We start from the raw sequence: 8,523 nt of genomic DNA on the forward strand, positions 1-8,523 counted from the left end.
AAATTGCTGCAGGCTGTGCAAAGGAAGACAGTTCACTGCTGTGGCCTTAAGTGGGGAGGAGCTCTGTGCTCCTCAGCACTTCTCACAGTAATTCCTATATGGAGGAGGAAAGCATTTTTCACAATTTCACTAAAAGGTGGCTAAACTGACTAAACTCCAGATCCATGAAGATTCAGAGCACCAAGCTCCCACCAAAACTGAATAGGCTAGTTAGGCATCCATAATACTGTGAGGACATCAGCTATAGGCAATATGCCAAGAGGTAGTCTGTGATGGAGCAGGACACTGATCTAACATACCCTCATCCTTACTTTAGCCTTCTCACTAGCCACTATGGAAAATGCCTCTCCCAAACCCTGGACTGTAAAACTGCTTGAACATCTGAATTGGGTTGAACATATGTATTAATGACTCATCTTCTGATCTGTTCCTGAATAAGCAGGAGCTTTCCAGCACTCTCCATTGGTTGACTGGTTGCCTGACAGGGTCACCACTCTATGCTGGGAATAGTGTGTGAGCAGAAAAGTAGGGTAGATAATTACAACAACCCATGTTTCCATTTTATCGGGAAATTTGGCCTTCACACTTCTTTTGGCAACTTGTACCACTTTTTCTTTTCATGCTTTAACTTGAGGCTAGATTCTCAGCACAATCCAGCTGAACGGAAACAGCTGTTGGCTGAAGTCCTCTGGAAAGCACTCCCTTGAGCTCTAATCTGACCATTCTTGGCATGAGCTCCTGCAGACAACAGGTGATTCATTTTGGTCTGGAAAGCGCAGCCGTATCCTCCGCTGTCTCGTCAAATACTATAGGCAATTCATAGAGCAATTCCAGCTTTGCCTCCTCTCCTGCTAATTGAAGAGTAGTTCCATGCTTACCCTCTGCAAGAGAGCCAAACCAATCTGGAATACACATTGGATCCAGATCTTTGGTTTAAAGTAACACACAAACAGCAAATGAGCAAGGCCTCCCTGCCAAGAGATTCAGTGTGTGAGTGATGGCCACTTTAGAGAGACACTTAAGTTAATTAATAGATTAAAATATCTCCACTGAACAAGACTCCTCTTGGGTGATTGTTGCAATGCTCAACAGATTTTCAGTCCAGAAGCACTAAGGAATTTCAGAAACCCGCCTGAAACATTGAGGAATTAGTGAAGAAGGCTTGAGGTGGGGTTTTTTGTTGACCCCAACTGACCTATCCCCCTGCTAGCAATGTCTGACAGTGGAGGCCAAAAGGACAAGCTTTTATGCATCCTGATTTATAACAGTGTTTTCCAAAGTGGCTTACTGAAATTGTAAACAATGTGTTCACACAGTAAGAGGGAGGAAATGCCAATATATTAAAATCAATGGACCAAATTGTATGCTATCCTGAGAGTACTTTTGGCCAGAGGATGGAAGTGACCTGTGTTTGGCTGAACAGGAATTGATTCTCCTCCCTTGCTATTTATGTCAGCACAAATGTGCAGCACATTTGACGTCAGTGCACAGAGAACGGGCATGAGCACAAGGGCAATTGGGCCCCTAAGGTTCTTGTTTGATCATCACTTGAGGCAAGGGGAAGCTGCACCTACGAGGTGCTTCACCTCCTAAAACAGGCCTTCTGCAAAAACTCCATGTGTAGTCTCAAGGTCCCATGACAGCACAGTCCTGAAAGGAGGGAGGTGAGAATGAGGAAACCGCTCAGGCCCATTTTGAATAAAAGTCACCATTGCAGATGAGCTGAGTTTATCCCCCAAAAGTTCCTCTTTTCATTACATTTTTCAGTTGGAAGAATCAGATTGAGTATTGGCTTTCTGCCTTGGCCATGTGAATTCTCAGTGGTGGAGAAACTGTTACTAAGCTAGTAAATATCCAAGAACTGGAAGAAAATAGGTTGAGTTGTCAAAATCTTTTTAATCTCTTCTGAAAAAATATTTCCTCTAGGAACACTTTCCCATTTGGAACAGGTGCCTAAAACTTTTTTTTTAAAACCCTGCAGAGGTGACATCTGCAAAACTTTCTTAAACCTGGCCGATCACCTGCATCTCCAACACCCACAACTAGAACATCTTGTTGTGACTCTGCTGCTATGGTCACTGAGCCCATGTTCCATGCCAGCTGTGCTCTGGCTGCTCCTGCTCCTTGATGGTGTCTGGTGTGCTATCACCCTTCAGAACACCTGAAGGTGTAGGTTTGAAGTCAAAGTTCAAACCCATCTGCCAGGCAGAAGGGAAATGTATATGAAAACCAGGAGCTGTATTTCTCTGCTGTTTCCCATAGCTGTGTGGACATCACTGCTGTTGTTGCTGAGGGAAGCTGGAGGACAGCCTTTTCTGTGTCCCTGGCACTGAGCTGCTGTGTGAGATCCCAGCTTGTGGCACATGCGCTGGTTGCTCTCATGGCAGGCTTTGCAGACACTTTGCACTGAGGCTGGGAGCTGGAGGGGAGTCCTGCTGCTCTGAGAGGCAAGAGAGGAGTTCTGGCCTGTAGCACTGGCTTCTGGTGGTACTCTCTGCTGTTTCTTTGAGCACAGAATTGGATTTAGATTCAGGGTGATAAAGGAGTTGTTGCACAGCTCTGGCCTGGGAAGGTGCTAGGATGATGATGGTGATGATGATGATGGCTGTCTGGGAAGCTGTGCCTCTCCCATTTTCTGGGTTCCTGTTGTGGGGAGGCTCTGTTCCATTTGGAACTGCTTGTGTCTCCCAGTGGGATTCTTTAACCCAGGAGAGCAGCAAACCTGTGCTGTGAAGTGGGCACAAGACCTGGGCTCTGTCAGTTGTGCCACCTCAGTCTGTGCTGGCATGGACAGTAAATGAGTTGATTGCCTACTGCTGTGAAATTGAGCCCTGCTGCTGAGGGTGGGGCTCCTCTTCCAGCTGTGTCTCTAATCTTGCTTGCCCTCTAATGCAGGCTGATGTATGCACACAAGCCATGAGCTTATTTCTGCGCGGGTTTCTGTGCAGCAGCCCACACTTTCCAGAATGACTCAATATTTCTCAGCATACAGGTCTGATGGTGGCCACCAAGCCTTGTGATCTGTGTAACTCTTATCTGGTGTGAGCTGGTGAAATAGTGGAATTTCTCCTGTTTGCCAAAGGCTACTTTGAACTGAGCCCTGAGGGTTTGACAGGGGCCATCAGAGGCCCAGCAGCCCTCGAAAGGACAAGAAGCCCTTCAATGCTGGAGTGCAAATAGCAACTGGTTTGACGTGTGGGTGTCCCACCTCAGTAGCAAAAGGAGATGAGGTCTACCCCTGCCCACCAAGCCCTTTCTGGATATATGACCTTCCACTCAAAGCAAGTCTCAGCACATGTGAAACATTCATATTGTTTGTTCAATTGTGTGTGTTTCTGAAGACTAAAATCAGGAAATCTTTTCCCATCTTGGGAAAGAGATGCTCCCAATCTGGATGTTGTGAAATGCTGCTTGAAAAATTCATGGGTTTGAGAGCTCAGTTGCAGGGATCCTCAGCTGTCTCCCAGTGGCACTTTCACAGGCAGCAGAGTTACAGCACTGACCCTGCTGATTCACCGGACAAATCCTCAGTTCTGGTTCCTTTCCCTAAGCACTTCCTTTTTCCCTCCCTCTTTTTAGCTTGAAAGAATGAAAAATAAAAAATGCTAGATTCTGCTTTGTCACAGTCCTCTGGGAAACTTGTAGTGGGGACATAGAAGTTTCATCCGTACCTTTAGAGAAGGGCCCTTGCAAGTGGCTGGCCTCTGGTACATAGTGACAATGCAAATAAATAACAACACTCAGATGGAAAATTCCACAGATGAACTTAAATGTTTTCTGAAATTCCTTTCAAAGTGAGACAACAACTGTACCTCAGTGGAGAGCTTGCAGTGAGAGGATCCATCATGGTTAAAGGAGAGCAAAGGGAACATCTGTGAGTACTTAATTCAAATGCTGAGGGTCCAGAGAACTTGGTGAGTGAGACTGTATTTCATATGATCTGGAAGTGTACCAAAGAGTAATGAAACTACAGAGAAAGCAAAAGATAAGCTCTATGTGGATACTTACCCTTTATGGCACCTGAATTTCCTGGGTAGCTGAATTCATCATGAAATGTGAGATCAGAAATGAGATACACTCACATATGAATTCTGGATTCCACTGTTATTGCCGAATGTTATGTGGATGCTGCAGAGGAGAAAAACCTTCTTCCCATACACAGAAATACTTGTTATGATTGAAATGCAGTTGTTTTTTTCAAAACATGATGAGCAATCCACCAGAGTTTTTTTTTCATTTTTGTGTCCATCTGGGGATTGCCACCTACATCCTTGCATTTTCATTATGTGAGGAAATAATAGTTTTTATATGTTGAGAGAATGAAAATTACTTCATGGGCCTTTTCTGACACATGTGGCAGATCATACCTTCTCCCTTGGTGACAGAGTGAGTCATTATGGAGTAAACTTCATGCTTTGTAATGGAATGAGCAGGGAATAATTTTATGCAGCAGCCTGAAAATGAGCTCAAATTAAAAAAAAAAAAAAAAGAAAAAAGAGTTCAGCTGTTTGCATCATGGCTTGTTTCTGTTCCATGGCTGTTCCAGCAAATTCAGCTGGCAGCACCCAGCCATGCTTCCTGACCAGTGCTTTACATCAGCCCTGCTCCTGCTGGAGCCTTGTGATCAAGCCCTGCCCTTAAGTCTGTGCTCACCTCATGAAACTTCTAAAACTTACAGCCAAACAATGGGGGAACTGAACCAATCCTATATGAACTCTGCCACAAACCTTCAGACATGCTTAAACTCCCCAGATTTATGGTTTCAATTCACTTATTTTTCTGCCTTTTTTTTCTTAATAACTACATTGAAAAAAAAAATCACAAAAATATTGGTGAGAGGAAGCCACACATAAAATTTATTGGCACTGATTTCAGCCCTTGTGTCCATAGTCCCAGATTTTACACAAATGGTACAGGTATTTGCAGGAAGGCCCTTGTGGCCATGTTTTCAAGCTCCTGCTTGAAGCACATGGGCATGGTTAAGTGTTCCAAAACACCTCCGATCCCTTACATCTTCACAGTGAAGTTTGTAAAGGATTTGGAGCCTGCTCTGCCTGCTTTTTAGAAAGCTCTAGAAAATAAATTTTGGAGCCTAGGTCTCAACTGCTCTTTATTTCTTGGACTTGCTTGGGTTGCAGAATCCTCTGGAAATCCTAAACAAAGATGTCCAGTATATAGATTCCCAGGCTATCTGCCTGATCTCTACTGGCACATATGACATGAAGTTCATCAAATAAAAAAAGAAAATGCAGAGACTTTCACGAAGCTTTGCATATTGCGGGCAAAATGTTTTGATCAGTGGAATCTAATTCTTCTTAGCATGGAGCAGACTAGGTGCTACTGTCTGTTTTGCTTTTGCTAGTTGATCTTGAGCAAATTATTTCTGTGTAACTGGGTCTCCTCTTTAATTTCCTCCTCATGTAAGAGAGGGATGCTGGGCATTCTTTGTAGTGAGGTATTTAGACATCATAGGATTCAAAGCCTTAAGAAAGTTTCTGGAGAAGAAAAGGTGAAAAGCAGATTCAGTAATGCTCAGATATGTGCATTTTCTAAGTGTTTTGGGTATTTTGTTTAGAAAAAAAAATTGTAAGTATTCAAGGAAAGAAAATTCCTCTGGAGTTTCAAAATAAAACACTTGGATTTTTTGTTGGAAGTATCTTGGTTTGCAATATTCTTTAGAGTAATTCAGATATTAAAAATTCTTTTCAATGGCTGGAATGAAAACCGATTTGATCTTAAATATGATTTCTTAAACTTCTTCAACATCTTTTAAACACCGCCAAACTTCTTCTACTTCGAGGTGAAATCCCATTTTGTCAAATCTTTCATAAACTAAGAAATCTGTTATCGCTGTGGCTGTGTCCATAAACTCACTAGAAATATACACTTGGTGTACAGAAACAGTTGTTCACTGTAGAAATTGGCCATGTAATTGGTCTGTATAAAGCATGTATAAAACTGAAATCAGACACCCTGTCCTCGGGATTCCTCATAAGATTGATCTGCGCAATTTACATTTTAAGTGAGGTGAACCAGAGATAGTGGCTGCAATTGCTTCTCATTTCAAAGACGATGCTTTGTTGTCAAAAATTAAAGTCTGGGAATCTCTCATTACCTCTGTTTGCAGAGCTGGGTTGGGCTTTTGTCCCTTTCTCCTGGACTGCACCCTGGACACAGTTGTTTCGGTGAACCCTGAAATTCCCAAGCTGCTTTTATTTTCTGCAGAGTGATGCTGTCATGATTTATATATTAAAAAAAAATCAGCCCTTGGAGTTTGTTTTGCTTGGCTTGCAGACAAAGGACTACAACCCCATTTTTTAATAGAGGAAGGTTAGGTGGGAGGCTTTAAGCTGTGCTTTCTGAGTGGAAAACTTTGCAGCTAAATTGCAAATAATATTTTTCTGTCTAAACTGACCTTTATACTGATACATCCTCTGTCACTTTGGTCTCTTTTAAACTGTGTTTCTGCAGGTTTACAGTTCTCCTTTATCACTTGCAAGGGAGACAAAAGTTCTAAAACCCTGTTCAGAGAGATACTTTTGTTCCTCTTTAAAATAAAATGGGACTATGCTTTAGCCTGGCTTCCAGCACCACCTGTTCTGCTGCTATGTCTCCATGCTGCCCTTTCAGCATGCTCTCATCTGGGCATGCTGCATCCACCTGTTCTGGGTTTCCTGAGGGCACTTGGCACATTTCTTCTCCTTGGCACCTCTGCCATATTTTGCTTGGCCCATTCCTTGCTTTTGGCAGAACTGGGACATTCAGCTGCTTGTCTGAGGGGAGGGGGTTGCGGGAATAAATGAATTTGTGATGCCTGAAAGGGAAGATACTTTCTGTAGTTTTGAGGAATGGATATTTTGAAAATATTGTAGTTCATAAAAAATAATGGAATTAGAAGTAACATAGTGGAGGGAATTCAAAAGAAGACTAGTAATAAGTCCTGAAGCACATTAAAAAAAAAACTCTTTCTCCCTAGTCTGAGCACTTGGTAATGACACAAATAACAAGTATTTATCACTATAGAGTGGCAGAGTGGCTCTAACTGTTCTGCATTATTAATTTCACACAGACCATGGGAGGCTATCCCTCACTCTAACAAGGCAACCTTATCAGTGGGCTGGGGTTTTTTCCTTGTTTGTTTTTCAGTGGCGGTACTGTTCAAAGATGAGCTGATCGTTTGAGGCTTGCAATTTCTTTCAGCGCTGGAATTGATCCAGAAGCTTGGCACCACTTTTGCTTTTCTTCCACATTAGGAAGGGCAATTAATTAGAATAGAAACTTTCTACAAAACACTTCATCACAGAAAATGGTTCTGGAAAAACTAAAGTGGGTGTCTACCATCTTCCATCAGGGCTGCAGGCTCCCAGCCCACCAGCCTCCCAGGCAGAGGCACCCAGCTCCAGAGCCCTGGGTTGTGGAGCAGCAGGTCACAGATGAGTACAGGACTAGGATTTATCCTTTGCTGGAAATATCAAAATGCTGGGCTTTTCTGTTTAGTGGCTGTTTTAAACCAAAGTGAAAGCATATTTCAAGAACACATGAAACGCATAGAATAACCACAAAACTCTGGAAAATGTAGGGTAGAGATCATGCTATCTCCAAGGTTGGTTTCTGCCTGTGTGACCCTGGGTCATAATTATCATTCTCTGTGTGTGTGTGTGTGTGTGTATGTGTGTGTGTGTGTGTTTGTGTTCAGGTCAAATAGTCTGATATAGTGCATGTCCTGTCCCCCCACTCCAAGTAGTGTGCTTTCAGCAGCAAATGGGAGGTGGATGACGTGGATGTGGCATGAGGAATGCTGGGAATGCCTGAGGGCTCCAGGCTTTCTGGGGGTGTTTTGGGGTTCGCTGCAAGGAAAAAGATGATTGCTGATGTCACATCATCCATCTTGCTGCTGAGGAAGCAGCCTTTGGAATGAATCATCTCCTGGAAAATGCCCAGAAATTGCCTTTGAGCAGTCCCTCCAAAGCCAGCTGTCAGTTGAATGATGTGGAAGAGGAGGGTCTGCTTTTCCAGGACTGATTCAGCAGTACTGCAATACACTCCTTACTGACAGTGCCCAGCCCCAGGCATTGTTTCACCACAGCCCTGAACCAGAGCTGTTTCCCAGCTGAGCTGGTAGCATTGAGTCCCTTTGGAGCACTGGTGCAGTGGGGAAGCAAACCCCCAAATCTCTGCTGTGTATGTATGGTTAACAGAGCAGTTCTCCATGTGCAAACAAGAGTCTTACAGGAAGAAACCCCAGTGGAAGCTCTGCTCTGCACTTTCTGGCATGAATTTCCCCAGCCTCTGAAATCCAAGCCTTTGAAAGCAAGTTGTGTTAGCTGAAGTTGTCTGTGTTTCATGGCAAATCACATCCTATTATTTTGAGTTTAGAATCCACTGTGCTTTGTTACTCACACCAAAAGCTCTTCCAGTGATGCTTTAAGAATGAACAGAGGGAAGGGATGATGGCAATCATGAGGGCTTAGCTGTAGAAAGTATTTCCTGTTTTATCTTGTAGAAATGGTTGGGGAATCCCAA

The sequence above is a fragment of the Geospiza fortis genome, unplaced genomic scaffold (genome assembly GCF_000277835.1).
Source record: "Geospiza fortis unplaced genomic scaffold, GeoFor_1.0 scaffold41, whole genome shotgun sequence".
In the NCBI taxonomy this organism is placed as follows: Eukaryota; Metazoa; Chordata; class Aves; order Passeriformes; family Thraupidae; genus Geospiza; species Geospiza fortis.